Source organism: Triturus cristatus, chromosome 11 (assembly GCF_964204655.1).
Source record: "Triturus cristatus chromosome 11, aTriCri1.1, whole genome shotgun sequence".
Lineage (NCBI taxonomy): Eukaryota > Metazoa > Chordata > Amphibia > Caudata > Salamandridae > Triturus > Triturus cristatus.
Window position 1 is genome coordinate 1,123,204,144 of NC_140594.1, and position 19,059 is coordinate 1,123,223,202.

The 19,059-nt window shown below is 44.4% G+C and overlaps 1 protein-coding gene across 1 annotated transcript in view; it reads right to left on the bottom strand.

Moving 5' to 3' along the window:
• Nucleotides 1-19,059, bottom strand: part of LOC146786163 (uncharacterized) — a 656,587-nt gene that overhangs the window by 450,299 nt on the left and 187,229 nt on the right. The window lies entirely within an intron of this gene.

Consider the following 19,059-nt stretch of genomic DNA (forward strand, 5'->3'; position numbering starts at 1 on the left):
ATTGAGAGCTTTGATTTTGGCGAAGGTGGTATGCACAGATTCGCTTCCCCAATATGCAATAAACTGGGTGGTATATATACTCTCCTCTGTTTACCGCTCAGATTATATACCACTCGCCACTTCTCATTCAGCCTTCAGCCTACTCGGCTCAACTGCCCTGTAATAATTGACAGCTGCCTTCCAGGAGAGAAAAGCAGAGACAAGGGCAGAATGAAGAATCCGAACACTACCTCCGAACACTGTAGCAATTGTAGCACAGGACCTCAAATAATTGTTGGTGATAGAGGGCACCCTTTGCTATCTCCACCTAGGTCACCTGGATTAGGTTATACAGGTTATCTACGCTGTTCATAAGAACTTTCCATGTTATTCCGAGACCTTTCTCCTCCCCTTCAGCTCCCAACCTTGCTCCCTCAGTACACAGTATACTGTTCACCGTTCTCAGTTCGCAAATTCTCAGTCAGTCGTTCACAGTTCACAAAACACAGTCACCTCCAATTGTACTCACTGAATTCACTGAACTGTTGTGAGGAGGAGAGCACCAAGAGTGGAGGAGAGGAGGAGAGCACCAAGCGAGCACCAGTCGAGCACCAATCGAGCACCATTCGAGCACAAGGCGAAAGGGGAGGTGACTCGGCTCCCTGGCTCCCTGGCTCTGTTATCGCAATACTTGCTCCCCTTACAGCTGCTTTTTTTTCGTTGTTTTTGCCGGTTATGCAACAAAATGCGTCAAATTCCAGCCGCTTTTTATAAGTCTTCTGGCGTCCTCCTGAACACCCAGGAACCCGGAACCGGAGAAACCGGAGAAACCCCAGCAACCTCGGCCGCCGCAGAACCACCTCGTCCGCCAAATGCGTGAAGCTCGGTGCGGTGGAGGCAGCGGCGGTGGCGGTGACAGTCAATCCTCCAGGCGCTCGGCTCGGCACAGGGGCAGGGGCAGGGGCAGAGGCCGCAGCAGGCTGCCACACCCCCGGGCTCCCTAACCCAGACCAGCAACAGCAGGTCACCCAGCCTCGGGGCCGCGTCCAACCTGACCAACCGACCAGGTCAGAATGTCGAATCCTTGTTCAAAGCGCTCCGTTAGCTCCCACTAGCGGCTCCTTCCGACCATAATTCTCTTCTCTCATTAAATTATGATTTTCACGATTTACTTCCACTGCGCTATTACATTCTCGCGTTAGCCATGCTTTAATTATAGTTATGAGAGGAGGTGCGAATGTAAAAGATCGACTGTGGTGGTGACTGCAGTGCAGAAGTCTTAGAGTAGCGCACGTGTACAGTACTTTCAGAAATTCCCGATTGTGGCTTGGGTGGTTTAATTTATAGATTTGTACGCACGCGGAGTTGAGCTTTGGCTGCCGAAAGGAGGCATCAGGCATTGTTTCTGTTTGGCAGAAGTCAGTTTAAACCTCCCGAGCCCCCCTCCCCCTCCCACCACCGGGCACTCAACTCGGACCTCCATGCCGCACCACCATCAAATGTCACCAGCCGCCCCTGCCTAAGGTACTGATAGTTCTTAGAAAGAGGCATATGAATTGCCAATGAAAGGAACCACTGAATGTTAATGTCCGTTAATAAGATTTCAAGTGGGACAAAGGGTCTAGTAGGAACTAAGATTGTTTTTGGCAGAGAGCGCCTTTATGAAGGTTGAGATAACACAGAAATAGCGCTAGAGTGTAGCCGTTCACTGTTACGTATAGCTGTAGGGCTTTGATGGCAGGTTACTAAGATATCTCCTATTGCCCGTAGATATCCATTTTGACCAGAAGATGCCAGTACCCAGCAGAAATGAAGAGTAACAGTGTTGGTGTCCAATATCTCTCTCATCTCATTCCCCTCTCCCTGTTTCTGTGGTTCACAAGGTTCAGTGCGGCAGGTGGCATGCTTCATCATAGGGTTCTTCCCTAACCTGCAACGGAAAGGGGCGTGCTTCGACCGATGGATACGTGGGAGCACTGATAGTGTTTTTGCCTATACACCTAAACAGAATGCATATTTTTCGGAGTGGGGGTTTATGTTTTTGTAAAGACTAGGTTAAAAATATCTGACTAGTGGTAAAAATGTTATTTATTAGATACCCTAGTCGATATGGTTAAAAAATGGTCAGTACAAAACATAATGTCATAATGAGGCCGTGTTTAATTTTAATCTTTCTCTCTTTTTGTCATACCCTCTTAGAAAAAAATAAGAGCAGACCAAATAGGTGCTGTATGTATTATTTTTCTTATTTTATCTATCTCTGCTTTCACATCAGGGTACGATATTGATGACTGAAGGAGTGGTAACAGAGAGTAACCCCCTTAGGTCCTGACGAAAAAAGCCTTTAAGTAGGGCTTGAAACTAATCGACCAAAGATATTTATGGACATTATCCCAGTAGTCTCTCACATCCCTATTTTTTTAACCATATCGACTAGGGTATCTAATAAATATGTTTTTTCCCACTAGCCAGATATCAGGCCCACCGTAGCAGGTTAGGGAAGAACCCTATGATGAAGCATGCCACCAAGGAATAACTCTGGTGGGTGAGTGTTATTTTAAAATACTTATTTTTTTCTTTTCCATTACGAGGTTGACATTACATTCTTTTAACCCAAGAGTGACTCCTCTTGATTATTTGCGGATACATTTGGAGGATGAGTCCTCTCCATTTTTTTCCTCTAACTCCCCTTTTTGATGTTTTGACATCTCTAAATTAGCCAGACCATGCCATCTTATGGCTGATTGTCACAAACGCAAGTGTTGACAATTAAGTGCCAGTGCCGAGCACCAGAAACCACTGGCTCAAATTAAGCACTGCTGATACTGTCAGTTACACACTCTTTCCACTTTGGAGGAGATTGCTACTCACCTTTATATTCTGGTGTTTTGTACATACATCTCAGCTTCTCTTTTCATATCTTAACAGGTCTAATATATTCAGCGCAGTTACCGAAATCTAGTTGTGTTTAGTAAATTACTGCTACTGATGAGAATATATTCAATGTTCATCGTGGCCTGTCATCACTCTTTCAGCAATATATGACGTTACAATGCAAACAATTACAATGCATGCCTTTACAACGTGGGTTATACATCGCAGCTACCTTTACAACGCATGATTTTACAACGCATGCCATTACAACGCATTTTTAGAAACTACCTTTACAACGAATTTCATTACAATGCATACCATTACAACGCATAGCATTACAACACATAATACTTTTAGGGTAACAGTGGGGTGAGTGTTGGATAGTGTAGGGGTAAAATTTACTATTCCCATGTACCCCCCAAACCCATACAGCCCTAAAGCTAAAAAAATCCATTACTTACCTTATAATGCGTTGTAATGGCAAGCGTTGTAATGGTATGCGTTGTAATGGTATGCGTTGTAATGGCATGCGTTGTAATGGCATGCGTTGTAATGGCATGCGTTGTAGTGGAATGCTTTGTAATGGCCGCGTTGTAAAGGTAGTGCATTGTAATGACTGCGTTGTAATTGTTGTTTCCCCTCTTTCAGCCATAGCACTTCACAATCGGATCCCATGCTTTTCGCCCCTCCTTTCGTCTCTATGTGCAAAAATGCCCTCTCTGTATCCATCCATGCGGTACCTCCCTCATACATTTTGCTGTGATGGGAGACCGGTACCATTCCTTCCCATGGCTAGCTATCTCTGTAATGGTGCTCAGAATCTTCTGCAGGAGCGTCAGGAATTAGAAGAGTAAGTCTCCGTCCTCCCCTACGGCCTTCCGTCTCTATCAAACACTAGAGAACCGGATGACACGCCAGGGGAAAACAGGGTAACAAAACAAGGGAAGGAGGGTGTGACTTCAGTGGTGTGACCGTGTTGGAACCAAGGATGTAGTTCTTCTCTGAGCGCTGCAATAGAAAAATCCTACTCACTTTTACACATCACCTCATTCACTTCAAAACCATAGACATTTACCAAACCCACCTACCATCGGGGTCTTGCTTTTGTGTAAGAAAGGTGTCTCCTCCACTGGGAAAGGATGGGACTCAGGACGGGGCAGGCGTGGAACAAGCAGGCCAAGAATTCCTACACCACATAAAGTGAACAATTCAGAGTATAGTCTTTCATGCAACATCAAATTCTTCATACAAATTCTTATCGGTCTATTACTCACTACGGTAATGTATATCTGCTTCCCTCTATTTCCACATGGTAGGTAACAACGATAGACTATTCAGGTATAGGTTAAAACCTAGGAAAAGGCAAAACGATAACAATTACAGCCACCCACCCTATACTGTGTCCATAAGTGCAAAAGAAATGTGTAGCGCACTGCGCCGTTACCGTGCTTCAGAAGTACACCGGTCGCTGTAACGTGGTCCACGCTAGCGTCCCCTACGGGTTATTAAGTCTTCTATCTCAGGGGAAACCAGCACCACTGTTGAGAAGTAGGAATAGGGCTGAACAGGTACGGTGAGGGATTGAAAGGTATGTGGACTCAGCTGGGAAGCAGGCGCTGCTGGGGCGCAATATTCAGCAGAGAAGGAAACAGCAATATCAGGGTAGCGGGTGAGTGAATGAGCTCGTAACGGGAACTCTGACACCCTTAATCTCTGAGAGGGGATTTGAGGACAAGGCGATTGGGACACAGACGAAACATACAAACATAACACCGCCACCCAGGAGTGAGTACTACCACGAAGCAGCAGCACCGAGGAAGGGATAGAACTTGCACTCACTCGCAACTCTGACACTCGTGGCGGGAATCAAATGCTATCAAATGCGAGCCGCCAGAGTGTTGAAGGGCTCGCGACCAAACTATCAGGCGTCTTTACCAAGACGCGGAAGACACGTGCTGAACCCGCGAAGGCTCAAAACTCTAGTATCTCAACTGCGGAAACAGGAAGTTCCCAACGGAAGTCAGGCAGATGGAACAAAGACGGAAATCAGAGCTCCAAGCTAGAACGCTAAGCGCGTTCGTACGCGCCTAGGATCCTTATATACTGGATCGTCTGTCGATCCGGATCACGGGGCATGACAGCACACTCCCCCCACAACGGTCCCCCACTGCATTGGGCTTGTCGGGATGTCTCAGGTGAAACAGGCGAACAAGTCGAGGGGCGTGCACATTGGTAACTGGCTCCCACGTACGTTCCTCCACTCCATATCCTTTCCAATGTATTAGATATTGGAGTGTGTTCCGTACCAAGCGTGAATCCAGAATGGATTCCACCTCATACTCAGAGGTATCTGAAAGAGAGACCGGAGCCGGACGTCGCGGGAGTCGGGTACCAGGTTCTACGGGTTTTACCAAGGAAACATGGAACACGGGGTGTATCTTTATAGAGGCAGGTAGTTCCAATTTCAAAGCCACTGGATTAATCACACTGTGTACCTTGTATGGGCCTATGTATGTAGGGTTGAACTTGCGTGGACCACGAAGTGCCAGATGTTTGGTGGAAAGCCACACCTTATCCCCCGGTTCATAGATAGGCTCTAACCGTCTATGTAGATCGGCCCCTTCCTTGTATCTTGTCTTAGCGGCTTCCAGGTTCACTAGGGTACTACTATGTGTCTCCTGCATTTGGGAAATAAACTCATTGGCCGCTGGGGTAGGGCCTTCCGGGGACACCCCTGTAGGTAACAACTTAGGATGAAACCCGTTAGCACAATAGAAGGGCGAGTAACCCGTAGAGGAATGGGGGTTGTTGTTATAAGCAATCTCTGCTACCCACACCCATTCATCCCATTCTACGGGTTTCTGTAGGGCCTGTGTTCTTATATATTGCTCGAAACATTGATTGACCCTTTCGGTCTGCCCATCTGACTGCGGGTGATGACTCGAGGACAATCTGACGTCAATCCCAAGCAAAGAGCACAAACTCCTCCAAAACAGTGATACGAACTGGGCTCCCCTATCAGACACCAATACAGAAGGAAACCCATGTAGACGGACAATCTCACGTAAAAACACTGACGCAAGGTCACTGGCAGTAGGTAATCCCCTCAAGGGGACAAAATGAGCGGTTTTAGTAAACATATCCACCACCACTAGCAAGGTATTGTTCTGATTTTGGGTCATAGGCAGCTCGACAATAAAATCAAGGGACACAGTATGCCAGGGTCCAGGCGGAGCAGGGAGAGGCAAGAGTAAGCCCACGGGGTTTTGGCGGGAGACTTTAGATTGAGCACATACATGACAAGTCTTTACGTACGTAACTATGTCTTTCAGCATGCCCGGCCACCAGAACCGTTCACGTACTATTTGTGTAGTCTTCTTGATCCCTGGATGGCCCGCCAATGTATGGGAGTGGTACCAATCTAATACCTGTTGCTGCAGTTCCTTAGCGGGTAAGACTACTCCCCCTTGTATACAGACACAACCGTCCTGAATGGTAGTTGCATGGGATCCCACTATTTCCCTCATCTCCGATGACAACTGGCTTTGTCGAACCCGGGTGAGAAACATTTCCTCAGTGAGAACCCCCCCTACAATGGCCTCTCTGGGAACTATGGTCGGGGATTCCAGGGGTACTTCAGGTTGATCAAAACCTAAGCGGGATAAAGTATCAGCCTTCCCGTTCTTCCGTCCTGGACGGTAGTGAATACAAAAATCGTATTCGCAAAAGAATTGCGACCAACGTATCTGTCGCATGGACAATGCCTTGGCGGACTTCAAGTATTGGAGGTTACGGTGATCCGTTAGGACTGTTGTTTGATGCCTGGCCCCCAATAAATACTGACGCCACTCCTCAAAGGCCTTTTTGATCGCAAGAAGCTCCTTTTCACCTACCGCGTAATTGTATTCCGCCGGAGTGAACTTATGTGAAAAATAGGCCACAGGGTGAGTCAGGCCGCTAACGGGGTCTGTTTGGCTGAGAACCCCCCCCACAGCCACTTGTGAAGCATCGACCTCCACAACAAAAGGCAAGGCAGGATCTGGGTGGTGAAGAACGGGAGCTCGAGTGAAGGCCAGACGCAACTGTTGGAATGCGTTCTCAGCGTCTCTAGACCATGTATATATGACACCCTTCTTTAGGAGAGCCGTAAGCGGTGATGCCAATTCCGAAAAATCTTTTTCCGTTAGAGAGTATACTCGACTGCACGGGATTCTAGCTCCCGCCTCCAAGTCTATACGGCAGTCGTGACATAAGCCCTGTAAGGGGGTAGAGTTTCTGCCTCTCGGGGGTCGAATACTGCTTTTAGATCGTCGTAACAGGTAGGTAACTCAGGCGACTGTTCTAAGGTCTCGGAAGCACTATTCCCCAGAGTGCCCGCTATCACCACCTCTTGCCTTTGGGAAGGTCGAAACTCCAAAGTGGAGTTCTCCCAATCTATGATGGGATTGTGGAGCTTTAACCACGGGATTCCTAATAAAACGGGAATATGCGGGGAATGGATCAGATCAAAGGACAGGTCTTCCTGATGGTGGGGTTCAATACTCATGTGTAGCTGTTCTGTTTGATGGGTCACAGGCCCTGAGCTAAGAGGCCTGCCATCAATAGTGGTGACCCTATTGGTGACGTCTTTCCTTTTACATGGTATTAGATTAGTTTTAGCCCAATCGACATCCATATAATTACCTGAAGCCCCAGAATCAATCATGATTCGTACATGCAGACCATGCTGCTCAAGTGCGATATACGCGGTGACATAAAAGTGTGAGGTAGCAGCCATGTCTTGATCAACGGGGGAGACCGTATAACCTGTACTGCCCGGGAGCCTGGCCTCGGAAGACCCCGGACTCTCTAGTTTCCCTGTCGGTTTACGGTACTTGGCTTGACCGGGCAGGCTCTTACAAAATGACCGGCTTTACCGCAATACATGCAGAGTTTCTCGGCTCGTCTTCTTTGCCTCTCTTCGGGTGTTAAAGGGCCCGCACCATTCCTATCTGCATAGGCTCACTCTCATCCACAGACTTGGGTAGGTCACTCTTTTTCTCCTTGGAAAATACATATCGGGATTCCCCTCTTCCCTTTTCGTGTTTCCTCTCTCTTAGCCTGTGATCAATTTGGACTACTAAGTCAATAAGGTCAGAACAAGAGTCGGGTAAATCGACTATTTGGGATAATGCATCCTTTATGTCATCCCGCAAACCTCTGTAGAAGAGTGTGCTACGCTTTTCTTCCGGCCAGTTGGCCTCTACCACTAGTCTCCGAAATGAAGTGATATACTGAACCAAATCATGACTGCCCTGCTTCAAGGCCAACAGCTCTGTATCAGCTGCATGGGTGTACATGTGTCTATCAAACAGTTTACGAAATTCCCTCCTAAAGGCTCCGTAATTGTACAGTAAAGGGTCGTCTCTCTCTACCAAGGGTATAGCCCAATCAGCTGCGGACCAACTCAAATAGGATATGGCGAAAGCTACCCTGGATTGATCCGTGGGAAAACAGTTCGCCGTGCACGAAAAGTGTAACTGGCATTGACTGAGGAAAGCGGCACATCTAGCCGCATCTCCCGCAAAGCGCTCTGGCGGAGCTAGGGGAATAGACTGGGGAGTAGTAACTTGGATAACCGGTTGTTGGACGGTGCTTCTCTCTCCCACTGAGGCCACTCTCTGTTGACCCTGCAAGGCATCAACTGAGTTTCGACCTGCAAATTGCCTATCATGTTGGCTACATCTGCCAACGTCACTGTTCCCAAGTCCATGACGCTCGGGCAGAACACACTGTTAGGCTTAGCGTTCTGTAATGGTTCTCAGAATCTTCTGCAGGAGCGTCAGGAATTAGAAGAGTAAGTCTCCGTCCTCCCCTACGGCCTTCCGTCTCTATCAAACACTAGAGAACCGGATGACACGCCAGGGGAAAACAGGGTAACAAAACAAGGGAAGGAGGGTGTGACTTCAGTGGTGTGGCCGTGTTGGAACCACGGATGTAGTTCTTCTCTGAGCGCTGCAATAGAAAAATCCTACTCACTTTTACACATCACCTCATTCACTTCAAAACCATAGACATTTACCAAACCCACCTACCATCGGGGTCTTGCTTTTGTGTAAGAAAGGTGTCACCTCCACTGGGAAAGGATGGGACTCAGGACGGGGCAGGCGTGGAACAAGCAGGCCAAGAATTCCTACACCACATAAAGTGAACAATTCAGAGTATAGTCTTTCATGCAACATCAAATTCTTCATACAAATTCTTATCGGTCTATTACTCACAACGGTAATGTATATCTGCTTCCCTCTATTTCCACATGGTAGGTAACAACGAAAGACTATTCAGGTATAGGTTAAAACCTAGGAGAAAAAGGCAAAACGATAACAATTACAGCCACCCACCCTATACTGTGTCCATAAGTGCAAAAGAAATGTGTAGCGCACTGCGCTGTTACCGTGCTTCAGAAGTACACCGGTCGCTGTAACGTGGTCCACGCTAGCGTCCCCTACGGGTTATTAAGTCTTCTATCTCAGGGGAAACCAGCACCACTGTTGAGAAGTAGGAATAGGGCTGAACAGGTACGGTGAGGGATTGAAAGGTATGTGGACTCAGCGGGGAAGCAGGCGCTGCTGGGGCGCAATATTCAGCAGAGAAGGAAACAGCAATATCAGGGTAGCGGGTGAGTGAATGAGCTCGTAACGGGAACTCTGACACCCTTAATCTGTGAGAGGGGATTTGAGGACAAGGCGATTGGGACACAGACGAAACATACAAACATAACACCGCCACCCAGGAGTGAGTACTACCACGAAGCAGCAGCACCGAGGAAGGGATAGAACTTGCACTCACTCGCAACTCTGACACTCGTGGCGGGAATCAAATGCTATCAAATGCGAGCCGCCAGAGTGTTGAAGGGCTCGCGACCAAACTATCAGGCGTCTTTACCATGACGCGGAGGACACGGGCTGAACCCGCGAAGGCTCAAAACTCTAGTATCTCAACTGCGGAAACAGGAAGTTCCCAACGGAAGTCAGGCAGACGGAACAAAGACGGAAATCAGAGCTCCAAGCTAGAACGCTAAGCGCGTTCTTACGCGCCTAGGATCCTTATATACTGGATCGTCTGTCGATCCGGATCACGGGGCATGACAATCTCTTTGTAGGACCAATGGAGGCCAATACATCTTCTTAGGTCTTGGTAAGAAGACTAGAAGGGATACTTCTGGTCTGGGTAGGACTGCCGTATCTGTCCCCTACTGACAGCTCCCCGGTATCAGGACCGGGCACGTGCAGATCCGGAGCACTGCACTTGAAGCACAAGACATGTTCTATGAAGAAAAGTAAAATGAACCAACTTAAATTTGCCTTTCTGGAAACATTTTTGGTGTACTTCAATATGAGTTACCAGGATTCTTATCCTAATGCCTTTTCAATCTTCATAAACCACTTTTCCTAGGGTCCTTCCAGTTTAAATTTAGTTGCATTCACAAATGCTCCAGATAGAAGAATATTTGCCCTTTCCCCCAACCAGAATTTACAATATGTTCAATGTCCCTTGTGCAGTGGTTCAAGCTGCCCTGGCCCTGACCCAAAACCAGCTTGAGACATCCTATCAAGTTCCCATTGTATTAAATCTAATGGCTTATAATCCGGTACCCCTGCGCTGCCCTCAGCCATTGAGAATCGGATCTTGAGAAAGGTCGCCCTGCATCTATCAGGTCCCCAAACAAGATCCCTAAGTATGGAGTCCAGTTCTCTGAAAAGTTCCCCTGTTAATTGCACTGGAAGAGTAACCAATTACTATAGGGGATATGAATGCATGGACCGAACAGCCGGACAACTACTTGTCCCATTGGTGAGCACCAGACCGCGCGTGATGCTAACCAAAGGAAAAATAATGCCAGTTTAAACCGGAGTAACATTTGCACATAAGGACTTCTGCCCTGATGAAGACCTCAAAGTAATCATCCCGCCTGAGAGGTCAAAACGCTAAGCCTCCACGTATTTTGATTGAGGATCTTTTTCTGTAAACATGGAGATAGTGAAATCTCACAGGTACAATAACTTGGGGTGGATATGAAAATTGGACATTTCATAAAACTATAAAAACTGAATTTTTCCCTGTACCCTCCAAAGGATGGACACATTCTAAATGAGAATTTCTGCTAAATATTATATGAACCAGCGATATTTGTTGAACCTGATGTAAATGGGTCTTTTGTGAATCACAAACTATTTTTGGTCTTTATCGAACTGTGTGTTTACAATAATGTTTGGAAGCTAGAGTTGCTTATGACATGAACAAGTGCAACAAATTTATGTAACAAAGATAATGACATGTTTTTTAGAAGGTAAAAATATATACCTGATGCTACCAAAAAACTATCTGGTTAATGATTTGTAGTGATATGTTGATCAATAGTTGAAAGAGAGAAAGGTGGTTTTTGATTTGTTTTTAGGTCTCGCCTGACCCAGCGCATGCGCTGGTCGGGCGAGACATTTTGAGAGGGCTCCAAAAAGTGCTACCAGGCCAGCCTAGAGCTACAGTGCATGTGTGCGAGCGCGCGCGCCGCGCTTTACCGCGATTACTTTCACTTTTGCGGCCGCAGGGCCGCTTGGCATAGCCAATAGGTCTCGCTTTTGGGACCTTATAAGTATTTAGTTATGCAACTGTTGCATGGCTAAACACTTATAAGGACCCAAAGGCGAGACCTATTGGCTATGCCAATGCTTGTCTAACAGTCCCACTCCCACAGACTTTATATGGCCCACACACCCCTTCCCCCCACCACAATAACGCAACACAGTAGATTGGTTTGTATTTTAAGATAGAATCTAACCACGTAACTATGAAGTTAAAATAGAAGTTCATCATAGTTAATAATTTACTCTATCACTTGGAGGAGCACGTGCTGTTATGTCAGCGCACAATGATATTAAAAATGGGCATAAGGATTTTACCAATATACTCCACCTTGCGCAGAGATATTTGAAATATAATGTATTTATTATTAATATCCTGTCCTAGTGCCTGTAGTAACGGCTGCCCTGTTCTCTTAAGCAGTCTTAACCCATCGCTGACTTATTATTGGGGTCTTAGCCCCTACAGGGTGGTAACTCTTAAACTTCCACCCTACAGAGAGTCATTTGAGCTGCCCCATAACAAGCAAGCACTGCTTTGTTCGACTCTACTTCCGGACACACTTCCTCGCTCACTGCGACTAAACATTCACTTCCGGGGGCAGTACCATATATGCATCAAAAGGCAGTCAGGCGGTAATCGAATACTCACTATTGGAATCAATCAAAACAAAACGTTTCTTAGTGTGTAAAAAAAAAGAAATAAAAAAAACCAGCACATAGCGTTCCATAATTTCTTGGCTGTTCTTATTATTTTCCATAACAAAAGAATCAGAGTTTATAAACGAAAAGTCCAGGGTTTATGGAACATTCCAGTGGAGTAGAGGAAAAAGAGTCTTTGGTCGCCAGGAATATTTTTATTAACCATAAAATGATGACACGTGACAGACTGAAAAATCAATACACGCAGGATGATGTTCACTTTCATCTCATGCTGGAGGGCGTTAGATCCGATGCTATTTAATATTTCTTTATTAATTGAAATTGTGGCACATACACCAAGGTCACGAGATAAGACAGACAAAAAGGAACAATGGGCAGACAGAAAAATGTTTTCAGCTTTTGTAAAATGTATAATGACCAAGGCCCTCTTCTAGAGTTTGGCATCTGACCCACCACCATGCCACGTCAGCTGAAGCTGGGTAGCCACTCTTCCGGCGAAGCCCAGATACCATGTTTCGGGTTCCCGGCTGCGCAGGCAGGAGCTCCTTGCTTGATAAGAACAGCAGAGTTCCACAGAGTTCTAGGCGTTGAGATGTTGGACGACCCAGTGGCATAGCATAGGCCCCCGCAGCCCCCGCAGTGCGGGGGCGACTGAAGCTTCAGGGGGCCGCCTTAGCACAGTACCCTGGCCTGAGAGCTACAGCCTGACTCTGGAGAGGGGCCCCTCCATGTACTTTGAAGGGGTGCCCCCTCATGTTATGCCACTGGGACGACCATCTTCGCAAACTCAACAAGAAATTCTACAAAGGATTAGATCAAAAGGAAAAGAAACTTGCTGACATTTCTGCAAACCCGTTTGACCGCTATCCACAGCCCAGCACAGCGCTGAGCGTGTGAACCAACATCACCTGTGACAAAGTGTCACAGATCAATAAGAAAATCAAAACTGCGGCTAAAACATTCTAAATAAATGTGGAGTAATGAGGCTACCGCCTCAGTGTCCAAAACACACCGTCAGAAGGAATCAGACAGCCAGAGAAGACGAGGTCTAGGCAGGGATCTCTGCACCTTCGGTGGGGTCACTGACATGGCAGCTCTGTTAAAGGCACTCATTCTATGTCAAACAGAAGCCATGTTTAATGCTTCCCTTCAGAAAAAGTTCTTTATTTTTCAATATGAACTGAAAAAACAAAAAAACAATAGCCCTACTGTGCTTGGTGTTTTCTGTCAGACTGTGAGAGTCATTTCTATAGTTTTCTGTTCAGGACTACCAGTCTTTCCCTGGCAGCCGCGCACAATACAAATGTACAATGAAACTGCCGGCCTAAATAGGGCACACATTCTGACATGCACGGACTGACGGCTCTTTAGCAGACCGGCTGTCGGTCAAAGGATTTCGCTTGCCCCGACTCTCAATAGAGTAAGAGAATGACGATGTTTGGTGGAGCCCGGGCACTGCCAATTTACGGTGGCGCTTCAACTCCCGCACACTCTCAATGAGGCCCCAGCTTTAGTGCTTAATTTGAGCCAGTGGCTTCTGGTGCTCGGAACGGCAGTTAATTGACAGCACCGGCGCTTATGACAGTCTGCCACATGGTGGCACTGTCTGCCTAATTTAGGCATGAGCACAACCGCAGCTGTTTATTAATTACATTTACATGTATAATGACTAATGCCTGCCTCCCAAGCCATTCTTATAGCTTTAGGGGCCTGGAATACTCTGAATTGTCACATTTGTAGGAGTGTGATGGTTAGTTGTGTTGGCAGCGCTGGAAGGGACAACTGATGGTGCAAGCTGTAGTGTCCTCCTAACGAAGGCCCTGGCACTTATTATTTTACAAATTAAGCACTGCCCAGCTTTCGAGCAAATGATGGGCGGACGGAGTTCCACAGAGCACCTTATATCTATAAGAACTACCTGCCCCTCTTTTTGAGTCGGAATTTTAGGGGCTTTATCCGATGTTGTGAGCTATGCAGTCGCTACATTAAAGATTGGTCTCTGCCACAATTTTGGTGTGACGTGTCTTAAATAGTTGAAGAACTTGAGCAGTGCTAGTTTATCAACATTTGTCATTGGTAAATAACTTCTCGTCACAGAAACGTCAATGGCATGTGCTGGTTTTGCCTGGAACTCTAGCAGCCTCTGTTGACATATCTAAAGTAGGCCCAAGTGAAAATTACATTACGCCAGCATTATTTGCACGTTAAGTTGGTTTTACGAAAACCACAAAATTACAACATTATGCCACTTCATGTAATCTCATGCCATTTTTGGGAAAAATGTGCAGCACATACACAGGAAAAAAGGAACGCAACCGGCTGCTGTTCGCAAGCCTTTTGTTTAATGTGTCCTTTCGCCATAAATTGATGCAATGATGAATTTTGTGCAGAAATATAGCGCCAAATGACAGATTTGCATTTTATGTAATTCCAAGTCATTTTTCATAATTGTCAACATTTTGCATAATTACGCAAATGCACATTACGTAAATTGTGCTCATCCCTAATAAAGTAAACAACAGAATATAACACAATAGCATACACAAAGCAACACAACACAATGAAAGCAAAACATGGCAACAAAAAACTCAAACATGAATGCAGCACAACCATTGCAGCACAGCACAACAAAATCACATTACAAAAATGCAGGACAAATCATAACAGAACGCATCACTAGCACAACCAAATGCCACACAACAAACACGTGCAGATTACCACCTCTAGAATCCTATTTTCATAATATGGTGGTAAAATATGTTCGGAGCAGGCACTACCTCCATTTACCACCAAGGACACAAAATAGCGCCAGCCAAAAAGGTTTGTTGATCAGCCACTAGCTTCTAACTGCTGTTTGCTCACATATCTTAATGATCCCAAGGGAGGCTGGGATTTTATTTGTAAAAGCAGAAAAGTAAAATATAAGCAGATTTAAAATTAATACACTTTCTAACAGGGAGCTAGTGAACCGGCGCAACAAATTTGAAATATGATATTATTTTTAGTAGAGGCTTTAGCAGCCGCATTCTGGTTGTGTTGAAGTGTGAAAGTTTAAATAAGTACTTTTTAAACAGGCCCTGGTATACTGGACCACCAACATTAAGACGGGATTGCACAAAGACACTGATAGAAAATCACTCTATGGGGAAAAAATCACTCTAAGCAATACTCGAAATGGAACAAAAAATGGCAAAGTCAAAAGGGCGACCCTTGGAAAGCGCTGACAAAGTCGACAGGTCTGGCCTTGGCTTTTTTTTTAAAAAATTTTTTTTATTTAAGTTCAGAATTTTTATTAAGAAGAGTAAAGGTGTCAATACATTATTCATAATATTAAATACATATCATTACAAAGGAATAGGCGGCAATAAAGTACATGACTCAGATTTGAAAATACAGACGGAAAGAATAAACTGATAAAATGACATCTGGAAAGCATTGGAATAGCAAAAATTATAGGAACAGTAAGGGATTTAAGGAGGTTTTAGCACTTCTGGTTGGGATGGCTGTAACTGAAGGGAACGTCTGGCATTTGTGTCAAGATACATTGTGACCGGAGACCACAGATTCAGGCGTTTTGTTGCCAAATGCAAGGGAAAAACAAAGGATGTATCTAACCTATGATTATGGCAAACAGAGTACCACCACGCCTTGAAAGAGATTTTTGTAAAGTCCTTCCAATTTGCGGTGATCTGCTGAAATGCTACCGCTAGAAGCAGATCAATAATTTTAACATTCAGCGTACTGTTTTCCCAGCAAGGTGAGAGACTACCTAAGAAAACATGAAGAAAAGAAAAGGGAAATTTAGTGCCAAAAATCAGGTTAACCTGGGACCAGACTTGTTTCCAGAAGTTATGTATAATAGGACAAGAAAATAACATGTGAAGTAGGTCAGCGTGAATGGAGGAACATGTCCAACAAACATCGGATACAGTCGTGAATTGTTTGCTTAAAACCTTTGGTGTCAATAGCAATCTATTATAAACAAAAAACAGCATTTGTGTTGTAGTAGCTGCTCTGGATGATTTGCGTATCTTGGTCCATAGGCTGTTCCATAAAGATACTGGCAAGGACACTCCTAAATCGCGCTCCCAAGCCTCCTCAATTTTGGATTTCTCCCCGACAATGTCTTTGCGATGTAAGTATCTATATATGATGGAGGCTTTGGGTGTATTCTTTAGCAAGGTGCGTAATTGTGAGGAAGGATCCGATGCGATGGAAGCAGCAGGTAAGGTAGATAGTTGGGTGTAAGTATCCATCACAGCCGTCTTAAGTAAATTGTATTTATGAATACATGAGGCAGGTAAATTGAACGATTGACTGAGTGAGGGAAAAGGTATGAAATCCGACTGCGAGAGTAACTGATGAATCCATATTAAACCTTTCTGATACCAAGTTTTCCAGTAAAATGGTTTATTTCGAATGAGTACATTTTTATTATGCCAAAGTGTTGAATTGAGAAAGGAATTTATAGTGTCATAAGCAACAAAGGGCGCGGATACCAGAAGTTTAGAGGTCATTTTAATGATGGGAGTGGATAAGGTCTGTGGTTTACGTGTAAAGGACAAGTATTCCTTAAAAGAAAAGGGGGAAAGAAAGAGTCGCTCAACCGTAGTCCATAAAGGACAATCTTCTAAGGGATCATGCAACCAGAAGGAGGCCTGACGTAGAAGAAAAGCTTTCTGATACGCCAGGAAATCAGGAAAGTTAACTCCACCTTCTGTTTTAGGGAGAATCAGTTTAAGTAAAGACATTCGGGCTTTCTTTTTATTCCATAAAAAGGAAGAAAGGATGGAGTTGATCTTAGTAGGAATAGGGACTGGTATGTTATAAATAGTGTATATAATTATGGGTGACAACATCATTTTAATAGTGTCCAAACGGCCCCACCATGATAAACAAAGGGGATGCCATTTAGTAGCTAGGTCTGAAATCTTTTGTATGCATTTATTCATACATAATGATACTGTTTCTGAAATGGAAGAGGTAACATGTAATCCTAGATACTTAATATGATTGGGACTCCATGTGAAATTAGAGGAACTGAAATCAGATTTTAAAAGCGTATTTAGTCAAGGGTAAAATCTCACATTTATCATTGTTCAATTTATAACCGGAGATATTGGAGTATGTTTGAACTTCTGCTAGAAAAGCGGGAATAGAGATGTTTGGTTTTGACATGAAAAGCAAGATATCATCAGCATAGGCGGCAAGTTTAATATGAGAGTTTAAGACATGAAAACCATATATATTGGGATTCTGGCGTAATTTAGAAAGAAAAGGTTCCAAAGCCAAATTAAATAGAAAAGGGGAGAGAGGACAGCCTTGACGCACACCCCTCCCCAAATCAAAGAATGGGGAGATCAGACCATTGGCACATACGGCAGCACGTGGGCTGGAATAAAGAAGGGAGATTAAAGATGTAAATTTGGAACTGAAACCGAACCACTTAAGAGTATAAAACAAATAAGTCCATTCAACTCTGTCAAATGCCTTTTCGGCGTCGAGAGCAATCGCTACCAGAGAATCTTGTGAATGGGAAGACTTGGATAGAACATTGAAAAAGAGTCTTGTATTATCTGTTATGAATCGGCCTTTGACGAATCCAGACTGCTCTTTTCCCAATAATTCTGGAAGGTAGGAATCTAATCTTATGGCTAATGCTTTGGAAAATATTTTATAAATCGATGTTAACCAGGGATATAGGCCTATAATTTTTACAGTATTTAGAATCTTTACCTTCTTTTGGGATGAGGCAAATATGTGCTTCTGAGAAGGAACCAGAAGAACCACCCGAGGAGTTAAATGAATTTATTAAGGCGTATAATTTGGGTAAAACAAGCTTAGAAGAATGAATATAAAATTCAACAGTGAAACCGTCTGGTCCTGGGGCCTTGTCTTTTTTAAGTAATTGAAGAGCTTTTGAGAGTTCTTGCTGTGTAAGATCTAGCTCGACGGAGGTTAAGTCTGGGAGAGTGTGTTTAGGTCTTTGAATGTTGGAGAAAAAAGTCAAAAGGGAATGGTCAGTGGGATGTGTTTCAGAAGCATATAGCGATTTGTAGAAGAGAGAAAATTCCTTTAAAATGTCAGTATCCTTGAATCGTAAGTCTGAGTTTGTATCATAAATAGCTTCAATTTTCAATTCATGTCATGTCTAACCTTTAAATAGTTGGCTAACATTTTCCCGGCTTTATTTTTACCTCCAAAGAATTTTGCACTACATTTTAACAAATATAGGGATGCATCTTCCGTGGATTTCTTGTTAAATTGCATTTTAGCATTGATGAGGGCTGTTAAGCAATCTTTCGAATTAGAGGAATAAAAAGAGTGCGCCAGTCTCTTAATATCATGAAGGAGATCTTTAGTTATTTTACGAGTGTGCCTTCGTTTCTTCGCAACAAAACCGATTATAAAATCTCTTGCTGTAGCTTTGAATGCATCCCATATGGTGGGGAAGGGCATAGAAAGGGTGTGATTCAATTAAAAAAATTCTTCAAAAAAGGCAGTGAAGGAGGTAGTAAATTTTGGGTCTAAGAGGAAAGCATTATTAAAATGCCATCGTCTAGGACCTGTGACTTTAGGTAGAATATCAATGTCAATGGAGACAGGGGCGTGATCAGAAAGTAAAGTGGGACCAATCTCAGCATTCACAAGCGTTTGCGAAATATCATGGTACACAAATATATAATCAATTCTTGATTGAGATTGATGAGTTGGGGAGTAAAATGTGTACTCTCTAGTAGTCGGATTACAAAGACGCCAAGCATCAACAAGCTTATGCTGAGTGATAGCATGAACAAAAGATTTATGGTGTTCATTAGGAATAAATGAGACTCTGGAATTTCTATCGATAAATGGGTCGAGCGGTTGGTTGCAATCACCGGCTAAAATAAAATTATCTCCTAAGCAATGAGTAATTTGCTTAGCC